The sequence below is a fragment of the Necator americanus genome, chromosome V (genome assembly GCF_031761385.1).
Source record: "Necator americanus strain Aroian chromosome V, whole genome shotgun sequence".
NCBI lineage: Eukaryota > Metazoa > Nematoda > Chromadorea > Rhabditida > Ancylostomatidae > Necator > Necator americanus.
The window spans coordinates 8,720,958-8,737,039 of NC_087375.1; the positions used below are offsets into that span (position 1 = coordinate 8,720,958).

General features: G+C 37.7%; 1 protein-coding gene across 1 annotated transcript in view; it reads left to right on the forward strand.

Annotated features, from left to right (window-relative positions):
- RB195_013317 (uncharacterized protein) overlaps window positions 1-16,082 on the forward strand; it is a gene marked incomplete at both ends in the record, with an annotated part of 42,146 nt that overhangs the window by 14,257 nt on the left and 11,807 nt on the right. The window lies entirely within an intron of this gene.

Consider the following 16,082-nt stretch of genomic DNA (forward strand, 5'->3'; position numbering starts at 1 on the left):
TATAACTATGAACTTTACGTTTATAACGTTTCGTTCAAAAAAGAAATGTGGTGTGGTGATGGAGTGACCTACTGTGAGTTTTTTAAGCACAAATTTACATTATTTAGCGGTTTTACAGATAGTCATACTTAGAATCTAGTATCCTGTTTTTTTTACATCGAGCGTTGGAGCCGAAAAGCTTTAACAAGTTGTAGAGGATGATGTAATCGCCTAAAATTGGATTTTAATAATGGAGTGCAAAAATTTGTTAGTTAATACAGTCAGCGCTACAAGCTATGCTCTTTCTCTTTTGTTCTTTGGTATTTGCCAGAATTTACTTTAAAAACAAATAGACTACAGCTATCCGTATCCAAAATTCCACTGAAAAGCTTTCGCATATTTCATAAGGAACGTTAATATCGGAGTACTTCTTACGAACATAATTTCTATGTCATATGATACGTTTCTTTTTTTGAAAGTATTTGTTATCAGTCGTCAAGCAACGATTGATTAAAGAAAATGATATGCGAACCGTATTGTATTGTCACTGATTTCGTTCTCTAAATGTCATTCTAATCCAAGGGAAGCCCCTTCTATTTTGATTAATAGCCGCTAAAATTCCGGTTCAATTGGTCACTTTATTTCTGCACCATTTAGCATTCTAGTAAAGTATCTATTCTTACGTTATCGTTAGATTTTGGGAGGCGGGGTCGGAATTCTGGAGAGACGTAGCTGGTGCGGAGGCCATATAAAAGCAGGCAACGTGACTCGTCGAACACGGCGGCTCGTTGGCTTCATTTCGCGTTGCATCTTTGTGTCGGTGATCCTATTGACGTGATTCAAACCAATTGTTCGTTTTTGTTTAATTATTTATGTAACATATAGTCATTTTATGCACGTTGAAAGTAGGTTTTCCTGTCGTTGTACATCCATAAACAGGTCCCATTCAAGACGGTGAACGATTCTGGCTATTGTTGGCTATGGGTCATATAAAACATTAAAAAGTTGCATCTATTCATGTTATACTGCACGTTTGCTGCCTATGTTCCATTTATACCCTCTTCTTTTTCGAAATATCAGCTCTGACCTGTTTCTGTGGAATTTTCATTGCCGTCGTCAGTAATATGTGATATCGTCTGGTTTTTCCCTTACTTTAGAGGTCTTGAAATTAAATTACGAGTGTGTATTACTATGATTAGTTTTTTTTTTGTTGATCGTTATTGATTTCTTTCGTTTCTTCCGGTCTTTCTTCGGTCGTTTCAAATAGCCCCAAGACAAAATATAAATACGCGTCATTTGTCTTTTCGTTCATTATTCCCTATGGGTCGTCTGAAATATGAGAATAGGTTCAAAAACTATAAGATTTATTTGACATCAATTAAACGAGAATCCATCCCCATATGAAATGAGTTGAAGTTTCTTGTACTAATGGGATTCTTTACAGTGTTTGCGCGGGGTTATTTAGTATATTTATTGAATAGGGTATATTTCGATATGTTCTGTGCATAACATTCCATTCCCACATTTTTTTTAAAGCCGTTCATATAAAACTGACTACAGAGTACTGTCGTATAATACGAATGTTATGTGATAGGTGTCTTTATGTAAATAGAAATTTCCAATGTGTTGAATGTTTTCTGAGAACTTTTTTTCGCTCATTTAATACAATTCTTGACAGCTGTGTGACTTCGAGGAGTGACATGCAGTCCAGTGTATCACCAATAAAACTAGGCAGACAATTTCCACAAAGTTCCTTGATGACTATTTAGTCGCATCGAAGAAAGAAATTGAGCTGTCCGAAGATCATTTTTCGCTGCTGTTTTTCGTACTTTTTTGTTGTAATCTGCTTGCGTTACGACTTTCCGGTTTCGTGAGCTGCAAGTAGCTGTTCTAAAAAGTTGGACTTGCGTCGTAAAGTTGGTGTTCTAGAGTTTCTGACAGATTTCAAGCATCTCTTCGTGTGCAATTAGTGTGCTTCAAGTTTTCAACTCTATCAGTGGCCATATTTGAACAGTTTGTGTACCCTTCCCACTAGTGTTTTCAGAGACAAGGAAGGGATTTATTTACAAATTCACCTCTTGTATTCATGTAATGATTGAGAAGTAATGTGAGTTTTATAATTGAAATGAAAATAATGTTTGCTTCAGCAGTTATTTTATTTAAAGAAAAAAGTCTCTGGCGTTAGTCAATCCGCTTGGGATGCGCCACCACGTTCACTTCAATTCAGGCTCGTTTGAGGTTTACGAACGTGTAACTGGCCTATACAATGACTTGCGGTGGCTAGCCGATGTGTCAAGTCAGTGTTTTTATCCTCCCAGGCGAGTCTGGTACCAATTTATCGATCCCGTAGGGAGAGAAGGCTTGGTTGGCACCAGGGCGGACTCGAACCTCCGATCAATCAGCAGCGGAACCTCTTGCCGACTGCGTTACACCCGTCCGTTAGCCCTTAGTCAACTGTATTTAATGATTAGTGTATATGCACTAGTCACGTATGTTACAAACTACAACTTCGATAGGCATAATTTCATATTAATCAGTACTTAAAGGCATCACCCCACGAATCTGAGGTGGTACGGATTTCAGGTGGAGTATTCGTATACGGAATCGTGGACTAAAGAGAGGTGGGTGATTCCGTCCATTTCTTTCTAATTGCCGTAAAAAACGGCCTGGACGATACGGCTTCGAGCGTCCCGGCGCGCAATTTTCTACAACGAGTCCGATTGGAGCGCGCCAGCCGTGTGCACATGCCGCATCTTCCAGACCAACTAGCAAGAAATGGAAGGAGTCACCCATCTCTCCAAAATCTACGATTCCGTATACGAATACTCCACCTGAAAACCGTACCACCTCAGATTCGTGGGGTGATGCCTTCAATAAAATACTGTACTGGCACAAGTAGTATGACCAATGAATATACAAAAATAATAATATATAGTTGACTTGAGAGAGGCATTAGCGGAATAAATAGTTTATTTTGCTTTACTTGTCCCAGATGTCTCACATTAAGATGGTCTTTTATCTTTTATCTTCTAGTTCCTTTTTTAAAATGGTGATAGGCTTTCATCTTTCATTTCCTAGTTCCTTTTTTAGTGGTAAATGTAGTTCACTGATAATTTTGTACTCGATAAATTTTTGAATGTCAGCAATTTTATGGGAGAGAAAAAATGCGCTATCTTTTTACAACGTGCAAACATTGCTTCGATACAAATATCTTTAGACGGTTTATTCCAAAGCAGTATCCGTTTCTTTTCCTTATTTAACTTCTTTATATTTTTATTTACTTTCTATGACATCAATCGTTCCTCAAAATCTCTCAATGTGAGTCACAAATCCGCTTATCAAATGTCATTTATCGTCATTTTCTGTTGATGTAAATGACAGAAAAGCACGAGTGCATGGGAATGACATTCTTTCCTTTCGGTTGCTTGATTGCTTCTAAATTAACCTCTTTCCCTCACCCAACCATTTTGGATTTTTTTGAGGTATCCTATAGAATGTTAAAAATGTGGCAATAGTGGGGGTATTGGACTCGCTAATCAATTTTCCTTCGTGTTTCTCCCCAGAAGGAGGCGCACTTTGTGTTTCCAGCATATTCTTTCTCTGCTATTTTCGTATCCATCAACATCACGGAATGGGATTCAGCACGTAACCACATACGCAAGTACACGCCAATTTCAACCCTTCACGTTTTATAGTTTTCTGCTGTTTCTCTTATCGAAAACCGTGTTAGCCATTGGTAACATAACGAATTTGAGTCCTACCACAATTCTAGTTAGAAATTTTTGTAGAATATCCGGTCCCGACGGTTACAACGGTCTTATTCAATGAAAAATCCGTGATAGGATCTGGTATCATAATTTTTGATGGGAAAATACTTGCACCTGTGAGGTACTGTCGATCCCACATCTTTGATAGTTTGCAGAGTTCAGAGTTTTGCTAGATCGGCCCAGATCTCATCACTCATCTATTCCGATGTGTTTTTTCAGTCATTTTTTTGTATTCTCCTTCTCTTTTCTTGAATCTCCTTTGTCTTGTGTCTTGACAATTCAACAATTTTATTACGATTACAATATAATGTTCTCTCCGTTTTTGATAGTCATATTTTATATGAATATTTATATTACCTGAAGGGGTTAAAAGAGCAATCAACTGGTGAAGATTGGGCAGCGTTGAAGTTCCGCAGAAAAAAATCTTTAGACTTAATGGGAAACCTGTATTGGGCACAATATGCAGATGTACTATTGTTGTGGTTGTAGTTGTTCATCTGTTTTTTTTCTATTTTCAACTACATTCGTAAAATTCTCTGTGTTTGGGCTTAGTTCAGCTCGAGAGGTAGACGTACTCAAAGGGAAATCGCATATTCAATAGTGAATTAGGGAACAAGCGCGTGATAATTATACAATTTATTTATTTGTTGCATCACAATGTTTACACAGAAAACATTTCAAAAGGAGATATAAATGTAGATATAAGGAAGTGAAGATAAGTGACAACAACGAAGATCAAGTAGCAAATGAGAGTACAGTACCAGGATTGAAGGATTTAACGTGCAACTAATTCTTTCTCCTTCTATCCTCTTATATGTTTCTGAAGAAAACTCTAGAAAAATGTAAGAGGATATATGTAAGTACATAGAACACTGGTTTAATTAAGGGTTCAGAATTAAGTACTGTAAAAGTAGTGTATTCCGGAGCTAAACAGACAAATTAAGGATAAATTACAAAGTCTCTGGCGTTAATCAATCCGCTTGGGATGCGCCCCCACATTCACTTCAATTCGGAGTAGTTTGAGGTTCACCAACTCGTCTTCACAATGACTTGCGGGGGTCAGCCGATGGGTCAAGTCAGTGTTTTTATCCTCCCAGACAAGTCTGGTACCAATTTATCGACCGAGGGACGGAGGGATGAAAGGCTTGGTGAGCACTAGGGCGGATTCGAACCTCCGATCGATCGTGCAGGAAGCCGAACCTCTTGCCGACTGCGGTACTCCCGCCCCCAAATTGACAAATTAACAAACATTATTGTCAAAGTGCCCCGTTTTGTTCCAGAGTTTAACGATAAAGATTTGATTTGACCTCATTCGAGTTCGATTCTTCAATAACTTTCATTGAAAATTCATTCTTCCTATAATTCTCAGTCTCAGTGCTTATAATTAACGATTTAATAGGTGTTTTTGTACGAGGAGAACATTTGAAGCAGAGCTGTGCCTCAATGAAATTTGAAATTTTATTTTATTTGTCATTTCTATTATTGACCAGTTTGCTACGCGAATACGTAAATTTGATAGTTAGAGAAAAGTGCCTGCTACACCTGAATGCGTTAACTTGTTGCTTTATAGGTTTCTAATCTGAAAAATGTCGATAAAGAGGTGAAGTTTAACCGTTAGGGCTATGTCATGTTCTGCATTTCTTCAATTCCGCTCTTAATTTCCTCCTTTTTTTTCGAAGAAAAAAAAGGGGATTTCCATGGATGTTCCAGTTGGTGTTTTGATCTTTAGGTCATCATAAGATTAGGCTTGTTTCTTTTTAGCAGTTTCTATGTCTCCCCTCTACATTGATTTGTTTTTGATCTATGATTTTGTCGACATGAGCATGCAAAACAACACCATAATCCGTGGAACAGCGACAAAAGGTTGTCATGCTTATGTGTGTAAATAGTTGGTCGAATAATACCGATGCGCGTGCATAACATTATTTGCGGAATACTGGTAAAGAAGGCTGCTTTGTTTATTCGACTGTGGCTTATGTTTTGAAATCTTTAAAACAACGGGGAAGAAATCAGCAGTATTAGCATTGGCTGAAAAATATACAATTTGACTTTTTAGTGGTTAAGTTATTTAGTAGTGAATGTTTATACTTGTTTACCTGTCTATGTTTACGAACTGCTTTACGCAAAATTTCATTTTGAGCGTTCAGCTTTATTTCGTTCAAATTCACTTTGCCTAAATTTCATTGAGGGAGTGCTTTCACAGATTTTCTAATGAGAAGTCCAGAAAAAAAGCGAAATTAGGTGCAGATTAAAGGATTGTGACTCGATCATAGTTGTTTTTAACTTCAAATTTTACACTTGTATGTAGTTCTTCTTATCTATGTTTCTCTTTATCCAAGAAAATTTCAAAATTACTGTGAATCTATTCACGGAAGCAATTAGTTGTCTGAGAATTTGCTACTTTTGCCCAGCATCTCGAATTAGTTCCAGGAATTTCGTTTGATTACCAGTTTTTTTTTTGGAAGTATTCTAGTTATACAACTGCTTTTTTTTTTAGTTTTTTGCCTTACCATTGTGGAAACGATTCGGAGTTCCACAAATTCTGCGTTTTCAGACAATTTTTTTTAGATTGTTGATAGTTCACGTGGTACCGAAAGCACGCTTTCCCACCACATGTAGATTCGAAAATTTCCCATAAATATTTAAGATTCGAAATTTATGGGGCACTTCTAGTGTTTCTATTATTAGTAATGTCTTTTGTTTTCCATTTGAATCAACGATTCCGCTTGACCATTTCGTTTTCTGTTAAATTTGAATCGTTCATTTGCTTTTTTATTTTATGTCTTGCCTTTATCGTTCACAAAACCATTGTTACTTTCACGAAATTCATACTCTAATACTGCTTTGCGCGAAATTCAGCGATTGATATTGGCCCGCGTTCTTTACTTGAGCGGTATTATCGCCTGACACGATTACCCGCAACTTCGCCGAGGCGTGTTGTCCTTGAACACATCTCTGCTACACCTTCTTGATCTACAGCAAGAGCTCATACAGAATTCATCCATTCGTCACTGTTCCATATCTAGGGAGACTTGGCGCCTCGCGTGAACTGCCTATCGACACCGAGTGACCCGAGTAGCTCAGGTCGACGATGTCCAGCAGTTCAGCGTAACGAAGCGCAGAGTTGTTATCAAGGATCTCACGCTCTTCCTACGTATTTGACTTGTTTGAGCCATATATGCGATAGTAGGAGCCGCTGCTACGACCACGTTCACCTCTGGATGGTTTGCGAAGGAATCCCCTTCACTTTTGGATGCTTGTCGAAGGGATCCTTATCACTTGAGCTGCATCCGATAAGCTAGACTCCCTTCACCTGAGTGAGTTCCGGCTCCTCCTATCGCACCTATGATTTGGGCTGGACTTTGCCAGTGTGCTGGACAGCAACCCCTTCTTACAATAACCTAGTATCTTCCGCCGTAAGTTACGTAGCTCGTACGTTCACAGAGCGATACTCAAATCGCTGATTGCATTTAGCGCAAGCAGGGTCATCGCGAACAGGTAGCAATCGGATTCGCATACACGACACATTGGGCCGTGCAAGCCTAAATAACGGAGATTCTCCGAACGTTTCAGGAATTTCCGGCATTTTTGGTGATGCTATTTTCTTTCTCAAATTTAATCTTCAGCATTCGCATGTTGTGGCTTGCATTCGATGTTTATAATGTGATGATTCTTAGTGAACCCGACAAGATGGTTAGAAGTGTACGGGAATAGTGTTGCGTCATGTGTCAGGCGTGTCCTTATTTCACATCTATGTTTCTCTGCTGCGCTGCTGCTGCTGATTGTTAAAAATCCTTCTATAGTTTCTAGTTGTATAGTTGCGGCTGTATTTCTTCTCATATCATTTCGTTCTCAAAAAGCAAAATTAACAGCGTTTTCAACATTTCCTTTTGGTAAATTTCCTTTACATTATGGTCAGGTATTTAATTGTGACAAATTTATGGTTTCAATTGTATTTCAAACGAGAAAGACCGAATATAACACTCATTTTTTCCTTGAGGTAAGGTCAGGTATCGCTTCTTCTGTAAAAAGCATGGCGTTGGATTGTCGTCGTCTCTTAATAAGGATAAGTGAGCCTCAAAGGCATCCCTCCACAAATCTGAGGTGGTACGGATTTTAGGTGGAGTATTCGTATACGGGGTAGTAGATTAAGGGGAGGGGGGTATGATCCCGTCCATTTCTTCCCAATTGACGTAAAAACGACCCGGAAGATACGACTTCGAGCGTTCCGGCGCGCTATTTTCTGCGAGTTCGATTGGAGCGCGCCAGCTGGGTGCACACGACGCATCTTCCGGGCCGTTTTTACGGCAGTGAGGAAGAAATGGACGGAATCACCCTCCTCTCCATAATCTACTACTTCGTATAAGAATACTCCCCCTGAAATCCATACCACCTCAGATTCGTGGGTGATGCCTTCAAGCTTAACGCATTCCTACGAGTCTTTACTAATCAGCTGTACGGTATTTCGTCATTTAATCATTCAAGATTTAAAAATGTGTCTTAAAGTTTTTAAAAGTGTTGATCGTAGAATTCAGTCAAAGGTGGAGGATCAAGACGCTTAAAAAACTCAGTCACATGAGTTCTGTGTACACATGAACTGTAAATGTTTATACAAATTGCTGCTTAAAGAGTGCAGCGGATTGCAAAGATTGCAGAATCTCTCGAAATAAGATCAATGTTTTACTGACTACTTTTGTTCTATTATATTGTTGAATCTATAAATAAGAATCTTAGTCTTAAATTGTTGTGTGAAATAAGTCTGCAAACCGTTCACGTATATCTATCACTAGAATATTTAGCATCCATTACTCAAGAAATTAACAACATTACCCAACAGTGAAATTAATTACTCTTGGCATTTTGATTAATTCTCAATGAAAATAGACGAATGTGAACGCAATGAAGTCCTTCGGCACCCGTAATGCTCCATAGTTTTAAAATTCTCTTCGGATTTTCTAGACTCCGTAATCCATATTTTCAAACCTACTGTAGTGGCGCCGGATTTTTGTTGTTTTGTAGGTTTAGATATTTTAATAATTTGTTTTTTTTTTAATATTTTCCTCATAGAACCATTTCCTTCCGTCTATTTTGATAGTAAGCGAGAAAAATTGATGCGATGTATGGATATTTTAGTAGCTGCTTGAAGTAGTAGTGTTACGTTAAAGTTTCTTAGTGTATTCTTACTGTTTCTTGAGTGATCTTATATATAATTGTATTTAATCTCTTTACCACGTATGAATACTTTGAATAGTTTTGCTTATGGAGGAGATACAAAAGAAATTCCCTTCGTGTCATAATCTACCTCAGCGATATTATTGTGGATTGTTATTGTGGTAGTTGTTTTACTTCACTGGACATCAGTACATTAGAACACTCTAACTATTGTTTACCTGAGACAAAATCATCATCTGCCGGCGGCCAAAAGGTAAAAAATTACACTAAAGTTGTATTAAATCCATGGTATGGTCGTAAATATAGTTTTTTTTTAAATGATTTTATACAAATCACTATGCAGAATAGGGGCAACCTGTAGGAGATTAGTACCATCTATGGACACTTGCTAACTTTGTTGTTTTTTTGTGGTAGAGGGCCTTAACGATACAGTAACTTACTTCCTGTCAGTGGTTTCAGTCTAGAATAGTTCTATTTACATTACAACTTTCGGATTATCTCGAAAGTAAATATGCAGAGATCTTAACACATGCCATCAAGCAGAGAACGTGCAATATCGCGAACGGTTCCTTGCAAACGCGGTGAGATCATGGAAAGATCCTGCACTCTATTGAAGTGTGCATCCTTCAGCAATGATCCCTGCTCACGTGTGCAAGTGTAACAAACTCATAATGTTAACTTTGCAATGGATCTTTTTCCAAAAGCAACGGCGGAGATGCAGAACAAATGCGTGATTTTTGATTTGAGGAAGGGTGCGTTACAAATGGTGAAGTTCCTTTCGCTAATAATTTCCTTTCTGGACGCACAAATATGTTCGACATCAATTCAGAATCGTAGAAGACTAGAAACGCGTATGCTCATAGAATCACTCAGAGAATCCAACCGATGTATCTGGTAGTCTTTGGTTTTATCCTCTCAGACAAACCTGGGACCAATTTATTGATGGATGAAAATATTGGTTGGTCTTGATCGACTCTGGACGCGCAACGATAACTTCTTATTACTGTAGAATTGTGAATCGCTTTGTATTTGGGAACAAATAACTGGGACCTTTCGTATAGTAAGTAGAGTCCATACTATTCCTATACCGTAAAGAGCTCAAGAAATTACAAAATGAAATCACCAAGGATCAAAATCGATTCGTTATCAAAGGTCATGCATGGTGCGCTACCGAATCTGTTCGGCTCGATCGCACATCTATCAATCCTAGTCATTGTTTTGCGTCCACATGGAAACATCGATATCGTTGATATGATACGAGCGCATTTCGGCGAATTCCTTCGTATCTTTCTAGTTTGTAAAGCGATGGAACGTTGTATGTGGTGCTATCGCGGTGGGAAATCACGGGCATGGAGATGATTTACGTGATGAACATTCGTACATTCGTTTGTTCGTTTCACCGTTGTCGTTGAATCTCATTGATCATCCACCTCGTTCGACCTCGACTCATCGCTGACGACTATTTGCATGATTTTAATAGTGTCTACGGTGAGATTAACGATAATGCCGCTGTGTCGACGATTTTTCCCATCCGTACTCTTTTTTTCTCGTCACCACTTATGCCGCTGCTACTTTTACAATTTCTCTCTATTTTTCAAGTACACTTTTCCTTTCTTTCTGTCTTTCCTACTGATCATTTTGTTGAAAAGAAAGATGAACTCTAATCCTGATGAGGCTTCCATATCTGATATTTAGTGGTCCTTTTCAAGCCGTTTCATTGATCTTGATGATTTTCTTCTGAATGAGGCGCTCATTAGAATTCTAGATATTTTAGGGTTTTTAAGCAAAATTAAATTTGAAGATAGTAACAAACAGTTGTTAAAAGTAATTGAATTGTAGATATTGTTTGAGTCTGTAAACAGTGTTACGGTCGCTTTAGTGAGCGTAATGAAGTAGAACTGGTTCATTTGTTGGCGGTATATCTTGTTGACATCCCTCAGTCATTTTCCTCTTTCCTCCATTTTTCTAACAGATTCTTGGTTTACTTCAACGCTGACTTTAGGTGGGTATTTTTTTACTTAAAAGAAGGGGAATAAATACAGTATAAATAGTTGGTTTCTATTCCAGATAGAGTTTTTATTTGAATTGCGAACGGCTACTCAGTCAATCACTTTTAAAATCGCATTGGTGAAGTAGTCTTGATTGAAGGATCCCAGCAGTCCGGGCATACGTTTCTCTTCTGGATTGTTCACGTAAACGAACTTGATTTCAGGATGATTTGAAAATAAAATTGGTAATAAATTAGGCTCCGTTTACTCCGTTTTAAATGAATTAACTTGCGTATGCAACTAGTAACTGTAGAAAAATAACTGTAATCAGGTGTTCTCAGTTGTTTTCTCTATTGTTCCCTTGAGATGAATGTGTTGAGAAGGAAATCATCTGCATGATTAGACGAAATTGAGGAGTATGTTTATTGATAATTTTATTCGTTTATCATTTGTTAATTTGTCTAATCTATGCAAAGTTTTACCAAAGAAAGGGGAACAGTGAGCGCCTTCGACGCTTTTTATATATTGCTGTGTGTGTCCAAAGATTCTCATGAAAACAGAGTTTGCAGCAAAGCAGAGAAGTTTCATTTTTCAGCGCTGAAAATAATCATATTTGCAACTCAATCTCTCTGTTTGCACTCCTTTTTCTTACTTTTCCTTCTGTCATTATGATGGATAATATTGCAGCGGTTGGTTGCAATATTTCCTGAAAATCACCAGCAATCCGCGTCGAGACAAAAAGAAGGAGAAATCTCTGCTGACCAGATTGGGTTTATCATTAGAGGTTCGAAATAATCAAAGTGTACAATGGTCAACTCTCTCAAATTTTCTTTTTCCATTTATTTTTCCTTTCTTTTCTTAATCATCCTTCCATCCTAGAACATAGTTTATGATTTTCTTAACAAGTTTTTTTATTGTTGTCGTTATTAATGGGATTGCTTCAAGTAAACTGAGTGGGGAGAAAAATTCTTGAAATCCCTTCATGAATTTGCATCAAAGAAAATTGTTCTGGACTTTCCTGGAGTCTCTTTTGATGCTGCAGTCCAAGAAATAGAGAGTAGTGTAGTCTCTCCACGAACATGTAGGGGCAGAGGGTGTAATTCACAAATGCGATTGTGATCACGCTCAATTCAGTCTAGTAATCCAGAAAAAAAGGCGTGAGAAAGAGTCTTGGTTGCCCGCGTGCCCCCAACGATGCAACTTATAACACGATAGCACGGTCCGTCGCAGTCCAGCTTCCGCAGTCCAACAAATTTAGCTTAAATAAACAACAGAAATTGCCCAATCTGTACAATCCCAAGCGCGATGCCGATTCCCATCATTTTACTACCCGGAATAAGTTTCATCGTTGGGAACAAGGACACACTTTCGCACTTTTCTGGGTTAATGAAGGAATTTTAGCGCAATCACATTCATATTCGCGAACCACACCTCTCTCCTTACTTTTTCGCTTAGAGATCCTGATTTCGACAATTTCGCTGTCGTCAAGGATTCATTGGGGTTGATCTGAATGGAACGATGTTGATTTCAATATTTTTATAAGTAACGTAACTTAAAAGAGTTCAATAAAACACTCTCTATCTGTTGTTGAAAAATATAAAAATATAGCGTTTATTGTAAAACAATAATATATCCCTCTAGGGCTTCCTGATGCTTCAAAAATGGAGAATAAAAAACGAGGAAAAATGCAATTGAGGACAAAAGTCATCAAAAGTATTTGAAAATTTGAATTAAAAAGAAAAACTAAAGAGGAAGAGGTGCCGGTTTCGCTTCTAGATGCATGAAGTCAGTAATGACAGTATAGGAAAATTGATGGCAGAAAAAAGGTGTAGAATAGTTGTGAATTTTACTAATGAGAAGGTAATAGACCGTACCGGGCTTTTTTATTTCCTATAATTCTACGATTGCGTATCTCTACGATAATTCTATGATATAATTCTTCCTACATACAATTTTTCTTCTTCCTACTGGAAACTCGTTTTGCTGTGTAAGAACGTTTCTTCTTCATCAATTGCGCCTAATCGTCAAAGAAATGAAACTGTTTTTGTAGATAGGAACTTATTCCCATGCTGATTATACTGTAGGTCACGTCATGAACTCGTCCTTATTATCGTCGTTAGCAACAGCAGTTGGAGAAGAAAAAAAAAGCAAAAAGAAAAAAAAGAAAGCGAAAATATTGAGTGATCAGCAACATACATATTCAGGGAATAGCGGTCATGGAATGACAAAAGTGCATGGAATAGTTACTAGACTAAGTGTCTATTGTTACAAAGAAGCAAATTCTTTGTTGTGGCGAAATCTTTGTCGCTAAACGAGACGAATTCATACGCGCAACTGTTCTCATTTAAAGATATCATTATTGAGGAAAGTTCTAGATTTCCTTAGGAAAATTTTTCGGTTCGATTTCAGTTCTACATTTCCTTAGGAAAATATTTCGGTATAATCTAGAACTGGAATCGCTTTTGCCGTTGCTTCTTGTCGTTTCTCTATTCGCTCTATTTTGTTTGATTTCTCATTTTCTTCTATAGATTTTTGGATGTGTGTGCGGGGAACAAACTCATTTATTTGGTGTTGTGTACTGACAGCAAAAATCCACGGGAACTTGTGAACTCAAGAGTATTTCTTTTAGAAATTATATTCTTCACTCAGTGGTTCGATCAACTAAGTCTATAAAATAGATTAAAAGACTAAGAAATAGACTAAGAATGACAATATTGTACCGTATACGGTTTAGTATTCTTCAAACAATCTTTCTCAATTTCTCAATTTTTTCCAAAAAAAATCACTTCACTTTTTTCCCCTGTGTTCCAAAGCCTCAGCATCGAGAGACACAGAATTGATTAGCTATAGTCTTCTGTGCTTTTCAATATTTAATTATCTATTTTTTAAAATTTTCTTTGTGTCAGCTGTATAACAAAGAGAGCATGAAATACTCTTTTTTCTACAACACTCCTGGAGGCGCACCCAGGATTTCATGAATGTTCCTCTTATAAACTTTTCTTCTTTGATTCGGATGCTTTCTATCATATCTAATGGATGTTTTCGTGGAGTAGTTAAATAGTTTTGCAAAAAAAAACTCAGTATTTCTCTCTACTCAATTTTTTTTCCGTACGGTGCATTTGTCACCAACTTCACAAAAATCGTCCTATTTAATTTATTTATCAGGAACATGACAAGAACTAGTAGTTAATTAAAATTCTGTCGCAAAGAAGAGCGCTGTCAGTGAATGAAATGAAGTTGGGTTAAAGAAAATTGAAAAAAAAAATCTGTGTTTCTGACAGCAGATGTATGTACCACACGTCGGTTTTCTGCAACAAAGAACTCGACGTTTAGAAAATCAGCCATTTGCACATGTGTTCTTTGCTGCGGCACAATGCCCTCTGAGTTCTTAACTTCCTTTACGTGGTGTTCCTCTAGTTTTTTTTTTGCACATTTATTTGCGATTCTATCATTGCTATTACTGACGAGAACGAACGTATGCTTAAAGGCATCACCCCACGAATCTAAGGATTTCAGGTGGAGTATTCGTATACGGGATGGGAGACTACAGAGAGGGGGTGATTCCGTCCATTTCTTCCTAATTGCCATAAAAAACGACCCGGAAGATACGGCTTCAGGCGTTTTGGCGCACTATTTTGTACAGGGAGTTCGACTGGAGCGCGCCAGCCTTGTGCGGCGCCGCATCTTCCGGGCCGTTTTTTTACGGCAATTAGGAAGAAATGGACGGAATCACCCCTTCTCCATAGTCTCCCATCCCGTATACGAATACTCCACCTGAAATCTGCACCACCTCAGATTCGTGGGGTGATGCCTTTAACCGGCTTACTGTACTATTTGCTTCGTTGGATATGTGCCTGATTTTGTAGTAAGCTGAGGGGTAATCTAATTTATCTTAGAAATAACTCGTCTTTTCTTCGAATTTTGAATAAAGATTGAATTTGCTTGCCCATATGGTCGATTTCGGCGCCAGTAATGGAAGAATTGCCATCAAAACATGCAAAAAGGAGCGAAAAGTGCAAGCGAAGGAACCATTGGTGCCCTGGTGGGGCGTGGAAACACGTGCGAATCCATATTTCATTGCATTTAGTTCCGATTTGATTCTTACTCGTGAATTTTTAAATTGTACGGAACGAAAAAAACTTTGCCTTTTGAAGGGGTACTGTACTCCTCTTCAGCTCTATAAAAAAGACTTATTCAGTCGTTCAAAAGTTTCCTCATTTTCCACGAAAATTTTCGTTGGGTAGCAATCGAAGTCTATGATATCCTTTGATTTTCCTATTGATTCTTATACTTTGGGTAGTTTATTTACTAAGAAAAAATACAAGCAGAGGGCATCAGGGGTTAGTGATTGCAAAAAAGATTACTCGGTCCTCATATAGTTTCTTCTTAGTCATTGGATTTCGTTTTTTTTTAAATGTATGTATTGGGCGTATTATTAGTATGTATTTTACATCATTTTGTTGTTGTTAATAATTTCTTTTCAAAAATTGCTAATCTCTGAATCACAACAGAAATATTTTGTCTGCAATATGAAAGTTATTGCCAATCAAAAGAGAATGTGCACGCGTCGATGTTCGTTCCGCGAACATCTTAAGAATTTTCTGTTCTTTCTTCAACTTGTAGCTCCTTTCGGAACATTTTTCTTTGAAATTCTTATAAAATATGATTTGAATTTATCCTTTGGAAAGCATAATTCCATTGTTCTGAACTCGAAAATTTCCCAGCATCATTCATGAGTTGGTTGAGAATGACGGAAGCAAAATGAGCAGAATTCTACGGTTTCCTTCCAGTCAAAGGCTCTACATTTGTCATTGGCGGACGACAAAAATACACATTTATGATCGTTCTTGTCGATGCATCTCTAAGGAATAACAAGAATCAAGAATCCATCAATGCACCGCTGTAGTAAACATCAAAATCAACATCAATATGTGCGACGTTAGCACATAGCATCGTCGTCATATGCGAAAAAACGAAAAAGCCCTCTGTGTTTCAGCGTCAACGGCGTCGCTTGGCGATGCCACCCTATGAAGTTTAATTATTCGTGTCGCGATTTGATTAATAATAGTTTACTTGTTTTCTTGCATGTTGTCTACTTGATTTTCTTGCTGCTTTGCCGTTTTTTTCCTTTCATTTTTGTTCAGTAATTTTTGCGTGAAAAGTGAAGAGAAACTGG